The following is a 17,661-nucleotide window of genomic DNA, read 5'->3' as shown; positions in this document are numbered from 1 at the left end:
TGTCAGGTTTTTCTGTACACTTTTGTGGTGCATTCCCTTTTCTATACTCTTTCTACTCCCACATCCAGGAATGGGAGTTGATTGTTCGTTTCATCCTCTCATTTAAATTCGAGCTCCATGAGCATGGTGTTGATAATCTGGTGTGTTTTCACTGCCTGTTCTCTTAATAATTGCAAAAGTTTCATCCACGTACCTGATCTAGAGTTTAGGGTGAATTTGTGGAAGGGCTGTTCGTTCCAGTCTTTGCATCACTGCTTCTTCTATTAGCTCAGAGATGGGTGAGCCCATAGGTGTCCCATTGATTTGATTATATATCTGGCTGTTGAATATGAAGTGTTGAATATGAAGTCTCAGAACTAACAGACAGACTTCTCCGACCACTCAAATTCATTACAGCCCATAAACCAGAGCCATGCTCAGACAACAACTCAGCAGGACAAAAAACCCAATGCCCATCATTTGCTGGACCAACGTGGTGTACGAGATTCCATGCAAAGACTGCATGAAACACTATATAGGACAAACAGGTAGTCAACTAACTGTCTTCAGCTATGAACACCAACTAGCCACTAAACGTCATGACCAGCTGTCCCTAGTAGCCATGCACACAGATGACAAGGACCACAAATTCGACTGGGACAACACTACGATAACAACACAAGCCAAACGGAGCACTGCCAGAGAATTTCTAGAAGCATGGCACTCATCCATGGGCTCCATCGATAAACACATTGACCTAGGCCCAATTTGGCAACCACTGCAACAAACAACCGGAACTGGCAACCAGGAGCAACAGGAATGAAATCAAATAAATTCCAGAAGACACAGCACAACAGCACTTCACAGGAGGCTCCAAAACACTGAAGATGTCACCTAGACAGGGAATGAAACATCTGCAAATCAACTTCCCAGTTCGACGAACACAGCCACAACTATGGCAACCAGAACCCAAGCTACAAATCTTTACACAAATCTTGATCTGCCTCTACATTCTGATTATCAGTTCTCACATCTGCAGTGATAGATCCAACAGTTTGGAGTTTAGGTGTGTAAGGATTGAGCTTTTTGATACAATTTCAAGGTGTGTAAGGACTCTCTTTATGGTAAGTTCCTTCCATGTTCCTTCCAGTTCTGCCACTGTATGAATCTACAATAACACTTATTTCAACAGCCCACCAACTTTCTCATGGTTGTTCCATTGACAGAAAACATGTATTCACAACTATTAATGGTGTCCTCACATTTTGCATCTTCTCACAATTGCACTCCAGTTATCATTCTTTGCTTCATATGTTTGCAAGACTTCCATCTCTGTCAGCTTTGTTATTGCACTTCTTGTCAAAATGATCTTTGCTCCCATACTTCTGCATATCTTCCCCTTGACAGAGTGTCAGAATGTCGCTTTCATTGTGCCCCAGTAGTCAAATCTGAAACAGCGTCTCTTAGACTTTTGCTGTTTTACATGTTCCTGGAATTCGTTTAGCCACTTGGTTAACCACCACATTTGTCACACTAACGACAGAGTAGGATTGAGTTTCATCCTGTGAAATTGTCCTTCTACTGCTTCCAATTAAGCTGCTATTTTCAAAGTGTCATGCAACATTAAGTCACCTCCCTTTTCTGACAACTTATTCCTTAACTTGTCCAACCTGCAATATTGAACCACATGATTCATTATCTGGTTCAAGTCTGTTGCAAAGTAACTGCATCTGTCTGATGCCTCCCTCAAATAAGTTATGAATTAATGGTGCTGTCGCCTTTCTTTCTGTCTCATCTCACAGAAAGCATGTCTTTGAAATTTGGTATTTGATATCACCCCATCACACTTCTTCAAAGCTTTCTGCATATTTAGAACTTGCTTTTTCTCCTGTATGAGGCCGCATCTTGAAAGTCTTCTTCATTAAAGTAGTCAACTGAAGATCAATAAAGCTTGTCAAAGTGTTGCTATCACCCTCTAAAAACAGTCCATGATTCAACACAGCCACACTCTTGATTTCATACTGTAAGCATTGGCATCACTCGTCAGATCTTATTTCCTTGGACTGCAGACATATCAGTTCCATGGCAAAATCATAAATATCTCTGTGTTATCCTCACCTGAAAGGTTATGGCTAAAAGAACAGCATACAAAGTCACGGATTTAGCTGCAGTTATCACATTATTTAATCTGCCATGTCGTCTAACTTCCAACCATGTGTTAGCTAACCTCAGTAACCTTCAACAATATGTAAAATATAATGTAGAATAATGGAAGTTTCTGAAAGCATTCTTTTACCATTAGAAAGCCTCTGCCTCAGCCAAGGCCACAAGGGGAACCCCACGTAGGATTGACTAAGGATGGATGCCATCATATCGTAAAGAGCACTGAGTGGGTCACTAAGGTGTGGTCCTATTATCTCTACATATTTTGCATTTAAGAAACGATGGAATTTTAAGTTTTAAGTGTGGGTGTCTCTTTATTGCTGTTGTGTCAGGGAAAGTGGTATGAGATGATGAATGATGCAAGAAGATGCTCCAAACTAAGAGTGAATTCTCTGGACATTAAGTGATTCAATGTTCCAGATAAGCTGTGTTAGGGTGGGTGCTCATTTCTACACTATGTCCCTCAATCTGGCTCAGAGTGATTCAGGTAAATAATTTTGAATCAGAATGTCCGTCATTCATTCATGATAGAAAATTTCACTGTGACTACTTCCTCTCTGTTTGTTCCTATTTACTTGAGAGTAATTTATAGCTTATAACACACTCTGGGTTTTATTTGCTTCAGCCATATGAGTTGTATTTTATTACAACCACTCATTAACCTAAAGTGCCATTCAGCACTTATTCATGCAGAACTGACTACTGACCAGACTGAATGTGGTTACAATTAGTAAAAAATCCCTGCTTGAGCAAATTTAACTAATTCAAAATCAAATTTAAAATCTGACTGTCAATCTCACAGGATGCAACCTTATTTAATCACCATCTGTCTGCACTTCAGGGAAGGCTTTTCTGAAATCAACAACTAACTAACCCATAATTCCCAGGTTCTACATAATCCTCTTTTCAAATAAATACACCATATGGATTACCTTCCACTCTATGGGAATAATCCCAGACCTCTGTGAACTGCCAAGTATTTGAGCTAGTGGCCAGCATAACACATTTCATTTAGTGCTCTAGGGTGAAGCCCATCAGGATCAGTCAGGACTAATTCTGCATTAACTTAACACATTCACATTTAGCCACACATTTATTCATGAGCACATGAAATTCAGGATTATTCTCACTTGTGAAGGTACATGGAGGAGGGAAATTTTTCAATCTGGCTGCTGCTGCTGCACAAAAAATGAGTGCTAACAGAAGGGCCTATATATTCAAGCAGAGGAAAATTGGCTAGCATACACAATGATGTCTGATCCATTATCAAACACTCTCCATCACCATTAGATGTGAAAGTTTCCTCCAAAATACCAATAATTCGGTAAACCTTAGATTGGACTCTTTGCAAAAGCACCCAGCAGAAGCTTTCATATTGTTTTTAATCATGATTTGGTTCTTAACTTTTTTTAAATAAAAAGGCCTTGCCAGCTTTCTATTAAAAGTACACTCTTCCATTGGAGAAATGATAGATCTTGCTATGTTTAATTCCCTTTTCTATTTCTGCCTATCTACATGAGAGCAATCTGGGGTTTGGAACATGTTTCACTTTGGGTTTTCTTTATCTGTAGATACCACCATTCAATTCTTCAAGTTATATTTTATTAAAGTCATTTATTAACTCATACAATTTCCTTGCACAACTCATCTTAATCAATCTGTCTACTTTCTCACAAAAGTCAGCTTCCCTGAAACCTGGCACAAAGATTAATTTACCTGCAGCAGTAAACTGACAAGTCAACTTCACTGTGATGATGTTTTGATTAGTGTAACTCAGAAATGATCACACATGGAAATTTGACACCATCTCAGAGCTACTTTTAAAGATCAAACATGTGAATGGTCTTCTCTAATATGAGATCTTCCAGTCCCTTTCCTGACATCAGTGGTGGGAATGTTTTTGGAGTGAATCCTGTGGAACATTTGGAAAGACAAGGACAGATTAGAAAGAGTCAACATGCTTGGCGATCATGTCTCACGAAATTGAGTTTTTTGAAGAAGTAACGAAGAGGATCGATGAGGGAAAAGCAGTGGACGTGATCTATATGGACTTCAGTAAGATGTTCAACAAGGGTCCTCATGGTAGATTCGTGAGCAAAGTTAGATCACATGGAATACAGGGAGAACTATCCATTTGGATACAGAACTGGCTCAAAGGTAGAAGACAGAGGGTAGTGGTGGACGAGTACTTTTCAGACTGAAGACCTGTGACCAGCATTGTGTCACAAGGATTGGGGCCATTGCTTTTTATCATTTATATAAACAACTTGGGTGTGAACATAGGAGCTAGGGTTAATATGTTTGCAGATTACACCAACATTAGCAGCGTAGTGGACAGGGTAAAACAGGACCTTGATCAGATGGGCCGATGGGCTGAGGAGTGGCAGATGGAGTTTAATTTAGATAAATGTGAGGTGCTGTCTTTTGGTAAGACAAATCAGAGCATGACATATATTTAATAGAAGGTCTAGAGGGCTGTTGCTGAACAAAGACCTTGGAAGTAGAGTCACAAGTACACAGGATAGTGAAGAAGGCATTTGGTATGTTTGCCTTTATTGGTGAATGCATTGAGTACAGTTGGGAGGTCATGTTGCAGCCGAGCAGGACATTGGTTAGGCCACTTTTGGAATATTGCATGCAATTTTGGTCTCCTTCCTATCGGAAGGATGTTGTGAAACTTGAAAGGGTCAAGAAAAGGTTTACAAGGATGTTGCCAGGGTTGGAGGGGTTGAGCTATAGGGAAAGGCTAAATAGGCTGAGGCTATTTTACCTGGAGCGTAGGAGGCTGAGGGGTGATTTATAGAGATTTATAAAATCATGATAGGGTGAAGAGACAAGGACTTTTCCTTAGGGTGGGGGGAATCCAAAACCAGAGGGCATAGGTTTAAGGTGAGAAGGAAAAGATATAAAAGGATCTAAGAGGCCACTTTTTCATGCAGAGGGTGGTGCATGTATGGAATAAGCTGCCAGAGAAAGTGGTGGGGGTGGTACAATTACAACGTTTAAAAGGCATCTGGATGGGTATATGAAATGGAAGGATTTCGAGGGGTATGTGCACAATGCTAGCAAATAGATTAATTTAGGATATTTAGTCAGCATGGATGAGTTCGACTGAAGGGTCTGTTTCCATGCTGTACATCCCTATGACTATGACTATGACTCATTCCATGCTGCCCAGAAGCTGTTTGGTCTGTTCTTTGCTTTTTCAATAAACTATCCCAAAGTTCACAAAGCATCTTCAGCTCCAAACCAAGACTGATAAGTTAATCAAAATAAAAATAATAGAAAATCAGCAAGGATGCTGACAGAGAGAAGCAAACAACAGGGACATAAGAACAGAAACAAAGTGGCAACTCCAGCCAGTGCTACATTCAACAGTTGGTTGGTGAGCCCCTGAAGACTGGGGCAACAAGACAGTGAGGAGAGGGAATTCAAATGCAGTACTTTGGAGTTTGAGCCATGATCATCCCATTTGGCTGCCAACAATTAGATGGATAGAAAAGGTGATGACAAGAGATGGGAGTGCGATGGATGTAAGACCCTGCTATCTTTCTGTCTCATCTGTAATTAAGTTCATAGTAGCCTTCCTACACATCACCAATTGAGTGCCACAAGTGAGCAATTCATCCACATTCATGAGCCTCACTTTGTTGCTGTTGATATAAACTCAATGACAGACAGATGAGGAATCTATTTTTCAAAGGCATTTCACGCCTTATTGAGAAATGCAGCATGTGAAAGTGGGGATGGAGGCAGTTTAGAGCGCTCCCCACGCCTTACTCTTGAGTCCCCCTCCATCACTGCGCTCTCCTAATGATCTCTCCTCTTGCTGTTATCACCTATGCCCAGAACTGTCCTCAATCCAAGGCCTCAAGGGGTGTAGTTCCAGCAGTAACCATTGCTTCCCCAGTGGTGTTGCTGAGTATAGGACAACCTCAGATTGACTGACAGCTTTCGGTGTACAGAACTTTTGCTCCCAGAGACTTGATGGCTTTTCAAGTGCTGGAATGACATAAGGTGAGACACACCTTGTCAAAAGGGGCAATATGGTTGATTTTGCTACACTCTCATCAGCAAAAGAGACCTCTACCACATCCACAAGATTCTGCCCCCAGAATTGTGCGCAATTTTAATCTCCATATTTAAGCAAGAAAGCACTAACACATTGAAGGCTCACTAAATTCATTGGGATTAGAGGGTTATGCAATGACAAGACTGGAGTAAATTGGAGACTATACTCTGTGGAGGTTAGGAAAATTGAAAGTAATTTCAATGAAACATTCAACTATCCATTTGTCTCCCATGGCTGAGGAACTAAGAATGTGATGGAGCACTGTTTCAGGATTTGGAGACCATCAACTGGGGCAGAGTTGAATCAAAATTTCTTCATTTAAAGTGTTTGAAATTTTTGATTCCAGAAGGTTATGGATGTTCCATCACTGAATATATTTAAAGTTGAGGTAGACATATTCTTGCTGACTCATGGGAATAAGGGATGTGGAGAGTAGGTGGGAAAGCAGAATTGGAACCAAAGCTCAGCCATAATCATGTTGAATAAGCTCCACAAGCCATTGGGTCTTCTCATGCTACTATTTCTTATATTGTAATAACCTTCTACCTTCCTCAAGTATTTTGAAGTAGAGCATACAGGAAGCCTTTATTTGGATTCTTCCTTTTTCATTGTTGACAACTGTCTCTTCTTCAGATCTTCACAGCACTTGCCTCTTAACCTTGTCCCAAAGACAGGTCCACATTACTGGTTGGAGCTTCATGGACTGCTGTCTGAACTGCAGATGGGCTTACGCTACATTCAGCAATGATGTTGTATAAAGACAGTGCCAGCATAGTTGTCGGTGTCCCAGTCCCTCCTGAATGTCTTCCACCATCACTGCAATGGCCCGCTTGCTCACCTAATGGCAGTTAATGGTCAGCCAGGTCCAGATAGCAGTATCTTTTGGAGTTAATTACAGAAAGTCAGTGTCTTTGGGCCTTACTTCTGTTCCTCAGCTATTCACATGAAACTTGGTTATGGTCCCTAACTTGTTCTATTTGAACCGCACACACAAATATTCAGACCCTACTCAATACTTCACTCAGGGATTTAACTACACTAATTGTCCAGTTAGCTATCTATGTCACATCCCCAGAAGGTTTCCATGAATAATCCCATTATCCAAGTTTTTGAAAAGTATGCATGAGGCAAATGTACATTTACAACAGAGGTTCCAAGAGTGGGGGCAAGGATGCAAGATGAGATTGCAAGCTGAAAGTTTGTTGTCATGAGCTCCATGGAGCTCTTTCTGTTTGCCCTGCTCTCACAGGTCTTCTTTCTCCTATTACTTAGAATCATATAATCCCTACAATGTGAAAGCAGGCCATTCAGCCCATTGAATCCACACTGACCTTCTGAAAAGGATCTCACCCAGACCCAGTCCATCACTGTAACCCGGTTTTTTCATGACTAATTCACTTAACCTACACATCCCTGGACACCGTGGGCAATTTTAGCATGAGCTGAAAATGTGTTGCTGGAAAAGCGCAGCAGGTCAGGCAGTATCCAAAGAGCAGGAGAATTGACGTTTCGGGCATGAGCCCTTCTTCAGGAAAGAAGGGCTCATGCCCGAAACGTCAATTCGCCTGCTCCTTGGATGCTGCCTGACCTGCTGCGCTTTTCCAGCAACACATTTTCAGCTCTGATCTCCAGCATCTGCAGTCCTCACTTTCTCCTCGCAATTTTAGCATGGTCAATGCACAGTTCTGCTACAAAGGCATTATTTGTTCACAATCTGACATTAATGTATCAGCTCTTGATAAATGCAGAAATAGGTGGAGAAGGAACTGTGGCTCTCAGTTTTTGTTCCTCCAAATATACATATATGTAGTCTTTTTGAAACAGTAATATGTCCTCAGGTTCTTTGAAGTAGCTGTTACCTTTTGTTCTTTCTGTATACCTCTATGTAACTCAGGACCCATGAGCATGAAGAATCAGCTTCAAGACTGAGGATTCAAACTCAAGCTCTCTCCAAAGAGTTTCCATATTTCCACATCAGTTCAACAACTGCTATTGATAACTATATCTGAAAAGGAACAATAATATCTTAAAGTTTACATCACACGTTAAAAAACGGTTCTAAATAACATTTATTCATTTTATTCACCAAATATTTTCACCTGTAGGCAAAAGGAATTTGGCCAGGTTATGTACCTTTCCAAACAAACAAAAGTATTTTTTACAATTTATTTTGCAGTGCATTTCCAATGCTATGTAATGAACAATCAGAGTTCACTTACCTACCAGTCATCACACTCTTTTATCTCCAGAAGCACAGATTGTTGTTCTCTTTGTTATTTGGCATTCTTGTATTTTCCCTGATCAATGCAAGATGAAAATGTTTCAGCAGCATGTCTTTTTTCTAATCCTTTGTTGAGCTAATACAGTTATAGAAGTAACACTCCGTTATTTCATTAAAACACGCTTGACAGAAACCTCTGGCCAACTCTACTTGAATTGTAACTAATTCAACATGCTATTTAAAGAAGGAAGTTTATAATGATGAATCCCTGGAATAGAAGCATTAATTAGGCTAGTAAGATAAATTAGTTTTTAGAAGTTTGCATGGAAGACTGCACTCAGTGTGTGATCACTGCCAAGCTCAACAGCAGACCCATTTATTTGCTAATAAAGTGCTGAAGTGGCATTTGTCTTCAGCCATAACAATTGTGTGCTGTAGCCAAGGGTTAATGAGATCCCACACAAAGCAGTCACCAAAATGAAAATTCATGCTTATAATAAAATGGTTATGAATGATTCTGTGCTGGCTGAATCAACTCCATAAAATGTTAGTTCAAGACTGCGTCCATCTCAGCAAAACTACAGCAAGTAGACCTAAGTTATTAAAATGATTAGAGAGAATTATGGGGAGAATCTATTGTGACAAGGAAATTTAGAAGTCCTTTCAAATCTAACAGCAGAATGTCATTAACATTTTAATTTACTTTGTTTCATGTCTTGTAGCTGGTAAAGTTGAGAACCTGGTTAGCAGCTCAGTGGGAAAGCCATGATGTGGGGTTGCCAGTGTTGGACTGGGGTGGACAAAATCAGAAGTCATATGACAGCAGGTTTTAGTCCAACAGATTTACTTAAAATCACAAGCTATGGAGCATTGCGCCTTTGTCAGGGAATTGAAGTGCTGACGAAGGAGATGCCACATGAAAGCTTGTGATTTTAAATAAACCTGTGAATTCTGGTAAAGTGGGAAAGAGAGAAGTCAAAGCCTTCAGGCAAGGACAATGTGGGAAAATTCCAAGCAATCACAAATAATTGGGGAGTGGGGGAGGTTAGTATACCTCAATTACGAAGGAGAGAAAATGCATAATGCAGAAGGGTATCATCAAATTGCATGGAAGAAAGTCATATTTTTGCAGTTGGTCTGGAGGAAATGCTTTTGCTCCTCTTGTCCCAAGATCTGCTGGGTCTAAATGCTCTTGCCTTGCTTTCAAAGTAGATTTCCTGCACTGTGGGAAAACCTGAGGAATATTTCCTCATTTAAATGCATCGTTATGGACTCACCTCACCACTGTGGATTGCTTTAAGTATCCATACTTGGCATAGTTAGCCCTAAGATAGGCACACTTATAATGGAATGAGGTCAAGTTTCACTTATTTGCCAATGTACTTCCCTAACCCAATTGACAATCACCTGTCCACTGCAGAGAGATTTAAATTACCCTTTATATGTTTGCTGATCAAGAACAGAACTCTATGCAATACATATGCACAGATCTCTTCTCATTTAATTTCAAAAGCAGGTTACATTTCAATGTGCTTGGAGGCACAACTGAGATTCTCCAAACATGAGAAGGTAAACATGAAAGATAATAATTATTTTTTGCTTTGTGCAATAAAACTGTAGTTGGTGTGAAGCCAAAATAATGCAAAACTACACACCTTTATCAGTTCTCACACTACTTGACTAATTCTAATTGGGTGATTTCGTTTCTATGATTAATCACACAAAGATTAATAAAAAGCAAAACCATTTAGCATTGGTACAAAACTTATGAAGGAATGCCCGTATATTTCCAGAGCAGCCATTATAAATGCGATTTTCCATGCTGGTGAAATTTTGATGCATTTTGGCTATTTCAGGAGTTCCACCCACAACAAAATTGTGCCTTGCATCCAGATGATTTCACCTTATCATAGTTGTGCCAGTGCAGCAGGGCCCACAATCTCTGCCAGGAGTTTACATGGAGGAAGTAGAGAATGACTGTAGCATTCCCCAAAAGGTTCTTGCAGGGGAAAGCCAAATTATATTTTTCAAAGAATGGCTGTGTTCAGAGGCTGCATTAGTCATTTAATTTTCAAGTCTCCCTTAACAATCTTTGATGCAAGGAATGCACAAAAGCTGTCAACCAGCTTTTAATAGCCAGCTGATGATAGAAATTACATCACATCATGCATTTTTTGCCCAAATTAATACACTTTTGAAGTGGGTATATTCAATAGCATGCCTCATTTCAAGCACGGTTAGAAACGATAAGGTGAGCAGGAAGCTGATTAAAAGACTTTCATAACAATTACAGCAAATCTAACCAGAATTACAAGAGGGAACTACTGTAACTCAAGTGGCAAATTTGGGTCAGTAACAGGAAAGCTGTCAAAAGTATAATCCAAAATCAATGAGAAAGAAAGCTATCCAGCTGCTTTTGCTCAGCCTTGTCAATGAATGTATGAAATAATTCAGAAAATCAGTCATTGCTGATTAACAACTGAACAACATGTCTGAATTCATTCTTCCTTAAGATTAAGAGTACTGACGATAGCAAGAAAAGTGTTGTTCTTGCGGGTTATGTTAATTCCGTGCCATTGTTCTGATAACTGAGTCTGTGTCACACTTCACAATTGCTCCTTAAGTGGGTCACATGCAAAATAATCCAGTTGGAAAATAACTGAAAGCAGAAAGCATACATTTTAATGATTATGAGCAAAATCTTATGATATTTTGGCTAAGTATTAATTTTAATGAGTTTCACAAAGAGTTTCTCTTCATGAGTACCAGTGAGGTTTCTCGCCACATTATCTCAAAGCCAATCCCTTAACTATATACCCTGCCCCCATGGAGTTGTAGCAGTTGCCAAGGTAGCAGGCACACACCTCGAAAAAGGAGCAACAGTGATTGCAGTTCATCTGCAGTTGAACTGAATGGAAGCTCTTTCTATGATTAACTTTGCTGCATTTTGATGTGGCCTTCTCGGCGTGACATGTATGTAGTCAATGGTCCCCTGTGCCTGGGAGAAGCAACTTATTACCCTGAATGGACTGCCTGGCGGCAGCACTGATCTCATCATTGGGAAATGAAATGAAATGAACTGGTGCGTTCTTGTACTGATGGTGTTACTGTCCTGATGCATTGTGAGTGCACAGCTGAGAGATCCCACACAGCTATCAGGTATCACCTTTACTGCCACCAGGAGAGCGTGGCCTCCAATTCCTGAGCCTCTCAGGTCTCACTTCAGCAGCTGGCATAGTTCTGTCCCTGTGCCCCAGGAAACACAGAACCTGCATCAACTATGCACCTCATGGATCCCAAGGAAATGAATTTGACGGCAAAAGGCTCTGGCCAACCTGTAGTCTTAATGCAGCATCTTGAGAGGCCCTGTAGGTGTGACCTCTGCCTCAGCTGGGCGTTCCCTGGCCTCCACAACAGCTTATTGCTGCTCCTGGACAGTAACATCATTACACTCTCCTCCTCCTCCTGTATCTGTCCTCACCTTCCCATCCCAGCTCCAAATCAACCATGAAAGCAATTATGCATGCAGTGGCACCTAGCATTATAATCACAGTGTAGGTGCAGAGGACTTGGCTCTGTGCCAAACAGAGTTGATTGTAGCTAGTATCCATTCCTTTCAAATTCAGTGATAATAACATCTGCTTCAGTGAAATCTCTATGTGAATTTGCAAGGGCCATTGACATGGTGAGTATCACCCGTGTCCACGATTTGAACTGCAACTACTTTCACTGAACAATAGTGGTGAACAGAGTGGATATTTGTTTGGATGAAACTGAGAGATATATATGCATTTTGGTGTCACTAGAAGTAAGCCTGAACTCTTGGAGTTTGGGGTTGACACTTGGGTTTAGAGGGGCAAATAACAATACCCATAATTCCGTGTGAGTGAACGTTATCCAGAGTTCCTGGGAAACTATCCAGGGGGCTTAGTGAGAGAGAACTTTCCAGATTGATCCAGTCTATGCTGGGAATCATTTGATAGAGGAACATTTATCAAGCACCAAAGTGCTGATAAGTCTTTCAATATCTGCTAAGCAGTATAATTAAGAAAGGAATTTCAAAGTAAGAAGTTAGGCTAAGAAGTTATTATTAGCCTGAGATTAAAGGGCACAGTCAGTAGAAGAGAAGTTTATTTTCAAAGTTTTACCAAAACAAAACAGGAACTGAAGCTGTGGCAAGGATAGTTTAGTAATGGCAGGAAACAAAACCGGGAGAATAGTAACAAAATAAGAAAGAGTTATCTCCAATTCCAGAAGATAGTTGAAATTCTCATCACTTCAAGCCCATCAATACATTAAAACAGGCAGAAAAAAAATCTAAAACAAAAACAGAAGTTGCTAGAAAAGCTCAGCAAGTCCGGCGGCATTTGTCAAGGAAAATCAGAGTTAATGTTTCGGGGCCAGTGACCACTCCACAGAACCTCCTTCGGTTTTTAGAGAAAAAAAATCTCCCTTTGAAATGAGCTGTGCTGGGTTGCTTGAAGTGAAGCACTAGACTGTCTTAGTGTTACAATGATGTTTGGAAGCTGTGCTAGTGTGAATTGCTTCCATATGGATCATTTCTACTGTGTTTACAAATCTTTGAATCTGTGTTGTAGAGGAATAGAGTGGTCTTTCCCTTGTTTATCTTCATCTCTATTGTTTTCTTTAAATTACTAAAACAAAGACTGCAACATTTAACAAGCGGATATGAGTTTAAAAATTGATTAGAAAAGAAGTGATCTATCTGGCCAGCGTTTTGATAGGAATCTGACGACCAATTTTAGCATCAACTGGATATTACCCTACAAAGAAGGAGTAAATCATAATGGGCATGGTGCCAATCAAGTAGGCTGCTTTGTGCTGGATGATGGTGAAGCTTATTTGTATGTTGCAAGATCTAAGAATTTTGGCATATTGCCCTCTCTGCTATCTCTCTCTTGTCGGAGGTGTAAATAAACTTGACTCAATAATGGTTTTCCAGCACCACTCTAATCTAACCTCTTGACTCAACAATGGTTGACTGCAATTAATTTGCAGTCAATCTAGCTCATAGCAATAAGCCAAGTTATGTTTTACTTAAATCCTTAAAAAAATTGGAGAATGTATGCCTCAATGTTGAAGTGCTCTCTCTCTCTCTCTCTCTTACTTCACTTCCATTACACATGCTGCCCTATTTACACTAGCAGATCACTGATTGACCCTCCAGATTCAGAGACCTGCCTACCAAAGGACGCCTCTTAATTATTCGAGAGCCAAACACCAGTTAGTGACCTGGGGCTGGTGCAGCACCCAGAAGCAATACCAACCCTGAAGAAAAAAGCCCTGCCAAGTAATGGTGAAAATAATTCATTGAAAATTAGGTAGATTATGATAGCGTGTGTAATGGAATAGTTTTTGGGACTAAAGGAGTTAATTCCAGTCCTTGAATTTCTTATTTTCTTATGTGTCAATCGGTGCTCCTTTAGCATAAGAAAAGGTCATATTATTTAAACCTTAGCTTGACATACCAACAGAAAGTTATTCCAGAGGCTTTCCATTGCCAGTCATTGCCAGTCTGACCAGGGAGGCAGAGTTATAGAAATCAAGACAAATACTCATTTCTGACATTCTGACATGATGACTGATAAAAAGCAGAGAAATGAGAATATTATGCCAAATTAAATAGCTGGCAAGATGTGAAGGTTACATTTTTTATAATAGCAATAGTGTCAATCAGTGTGGCAAGATTTCAAATTTTGAATTTTCAGTTTGTCAATTATACTTGAGAATGCATATTTGCCTGAGCACTTATGTCTAACTTCAACTGTTCACAGACTCCTACAATTGGCACTGCTGTTGAAAACCTTCCTGCAATGGAGGATGGAATAGGATGGGATGGTGTATATCAGGAATTCACTCATGGCAGTTATCAATCTATCATCAAAAGGAAGACTTTTAGTAATATACTGTTTATCATGATCACTGGATACCTCAAAGTGCTTTACAGTCAATATTGTAGCTTTAAAGTTTAATCACTATTGTAACTCTATAAGGTTAAAATACTATGTCGGGTTACTGACCTCTAGAAAGTAATTCTCAATATGTACTTCCATTCTGAATGACTGTGTACCAGGTCTAATAATTTATTAATTTGGTCCTATTGCTTTTGCTTGAGAATAAAAGAGAGTATTTCAAGCATTAATCTGAATTATTTTCGATCATCCAACCAGTCTGTCAAACAGTCAATTTCCTAGCTAATTAAATAATCGAGGATAAGACAATTTTAGTGGCATTGTCATTTTAGACTGTTCTTTATGTTCATTTATTTCTTACCTAACTTTGCAATTTATTCATTTTCCTTGCATTAAAACATTTCAAAAGACTATATTATGACCCTTACTATTAAAAATAAAGGCAAAGGAAACATTTCTTTCTTATATCGAGCAAAAATGCAAATGTTGTTCCTTACAACCTATCTTCCAATTTTTGGAGCATGAAGCACAGAAGGATATTCTCCTAAGGCAAGCTTCGATACAGACACCATAATAGAAGTTGGGATATTTGCCATTACACAGGTAATTACGTTATCATTTTCGATATGCCAAACTTCAAAAGGCCTATTCTTCATCCTACTTTCTATATTTCTATGTTTTTCCATAATGCTTACAATGAGACAAGGAATGGTGCACTTATTCTTCACAATATCGATCTTTTGGAAAACATCAATGTCATCTGATGTGTTTGCCAAAATTCCAAATGATCTGTCCTCAAAAAAACTGATGACTATTTGTTACTGACTAAGATTGTCACAGAGGCAGACACTAATATTCCAGTCTTGCAAATTCTAAAAGGACATTTACCAGAGATATGGGAAGCCATGATGAAAACTATGAATGTAAGACTGTCAGCATATAGCAGTTCACCAATTTCCTTACAATCGATCATCCAGAACATTGCATATGTGCTGGAAGAGAGTGGTAGGAGTCTGGAATGTGCTGTCAATAGTGGTGGTGAAGGCAAATATGATAGGGGTGTTTAAAGGACTTTTAGATAAGCACATGAATATGCAAGGAATGGAAGGATGTTTTAATGGACCAAGAATGGAGGCATACAAGAATGCCATGACCTCCCATTAGTCACAATCCATGTTAAAGATACAACAGACACTGTGGCAGAATATTCAAGAAACACACGCAGGACTGACTATGAAAGAAAAATGAAACACCTCACTTTCTTCTGAATTAGTGGTGGTAAAAACTCAGTTGTTTGCTGTGGACAGCTAAATTAAAGTTCATGAGGAAAACATTGAACTGCTACCAGGAGATAAATCCAGGGTCTTTGAGATGCTAAAGTCTTTAAGGAAAACTTCCGCCAAGCTCACAAAGATGAATGAAGAGCTTAAAGAACACAAAAGGTAGCAAAATGAACGACAAGATCTCCTTCATTCATTGAATGAAAAAAGATTGGTCTGGTAGGGAGCTGGCAAGTGTTGCCAAACTAAAAGATCTTGGGACGCAGGTTCATAGTTCCTTCAAGATGGAGTCGCAGGTAGATAGAGCAGTGAAGAAGGCATTTGGTAGGCTTGCCTTTATTAGTCTGTGCATTGAGTAGAGGAGTTGAAATGTCATGTTGTGGCTGTACTGGACATTGGTTATGCCACTTTTGGAATACTGCATTCAATTCTGGTTTCTTTGCTATAGAAAATAACTGAGAAACTTGAAATGGTTAAGAAAAATTTTTTAAGGATGTTGCTTAAGTTGAAGGATTTGTGCTATGGGGAGAGATTGAATATGCTGCGGTTATTTTCCCCGGAGTGTCAGAGTTTGAGGGGTGACTTTACACAGGTTTATAAAATCATGAGGGATAAGGGGAATAGACAAGGACTTTTCACTGGGGTAGGGGAGTCCAAAACTAGAGGGCATAGGTTTAAGGTGAGAGGGGAAAGATTTAAAAGGGACCTAAGGGGCATTTATTTCATACAGAGGGCGGTGCATGTATGCAATGAGCTACCAGAGGAAATGGTGGAGGTTGGTACAATTACAAGATTTAAAAGCCAACTATATGCATATACGAATGGAAAAAGTTTAGACAGATATGGGCCAAGTGGTGGAGAATGGGACTAAATTAATTTAGGATAGCTGGTTGGCATGGACAAGTTGCATTGAAGGGTGTGTTTCTGTGCTGTACAACTCTACGTCTCTGTTGGTGGCTTGCAGAAAAGTCTGGAGCAACTCACGCATAAAGTAGATCAGGCTCAACAGAAACAGTTGTAAAATTAAAAACCGACTTTGCTGGAAAAGCTCAGCAGGTCTGGAAACATCTGTGGAGAGAAATCAGAGTTAATGCTTCGGGTCAATTGACCCTTCCTCAGTACTTCTGTAGAAGTATTGTCTTGAGCTCAAATCAATGTTGGGGAAAGTGACTAACCTAGGAAAGCAGGTGGCGATGCATAGCATACACAACAAAGAGTTGCAAAGCATTCACGAGGCAGTCCTTTCCAAAATTAGTGTCAGCAGGGATGCCCTGGTGAAATAACTAAATCAGGTTATAGTGGAAACGAAATAACCACTGAAGGACCATATAGAAGTGGTCCAGCCTTCAAGGAAAATTTAATGGAAAAAGAGAATTGAATAGACTGGATAGTTACCAAAGCAAATCATGAAAGAGAAAATATATTGGACCGACCGAAGGCTAAAATATTCATTGAATTAAAGTAGTCCAGGATGTAAAAATTAAAGGCTTCAAAATGAGCTGGAATCATTTGAATATGATTGTATGAATAAAAGAGTAAACACATGAAGATTTAAACTACTCAAAACAGCTTGAGGAACAAGATCAATCTGAGGAAAATCTAGAGTAAAGCCTGGATGTAGTGTTCAAGGTTAGCAAATTTAGAATCAACAACTTCAGTCCATAAAAGAAAAACTTGACTACGTGAATAAGAATGTTAGACACTACCATTGATGACTGGAAATCAATGCATCTCCAGATAAAGCCGCCATCATGAAAGATGGGTGTATCTAGACACTCAATGACTTGTTATTGTCATGTGAAACTTACTTTCAGAAAGCATGTTAAAGTCATCTTGAGATGGAAACACTGAAATGTGCACCGTTCCAGATCTACATAGCAAGCAGTTACACAGTTTTTATTTAGTAGGTTATTAGTAATAATACATTTGCAAAAAGTAACAAAAGTTTGAAAACTTTCCTATCAGCCTTATAGGACCAAAGAAAATGATTGGGGAGATGGGTGCAACCAGATT

This window comes from Chiloscyllium punctatum, chromosome 5, assembly GCF_047496795.1.
Source record: "Chiloscyllium punctatum isolate Juve2018m chromosome 5, sChiPun1.3, whole genome shotgun sequence".
Lineage (NCBI taxonomy): Eukaryota > Metazoa > Chordata > Chondrichthyes > Orectolobiformes > Hemiscylliidae > Chiloscyllium > Chiloscyllium punctatum.
This window is presented reverse-complemented; position numbering follows the sequence as displayed.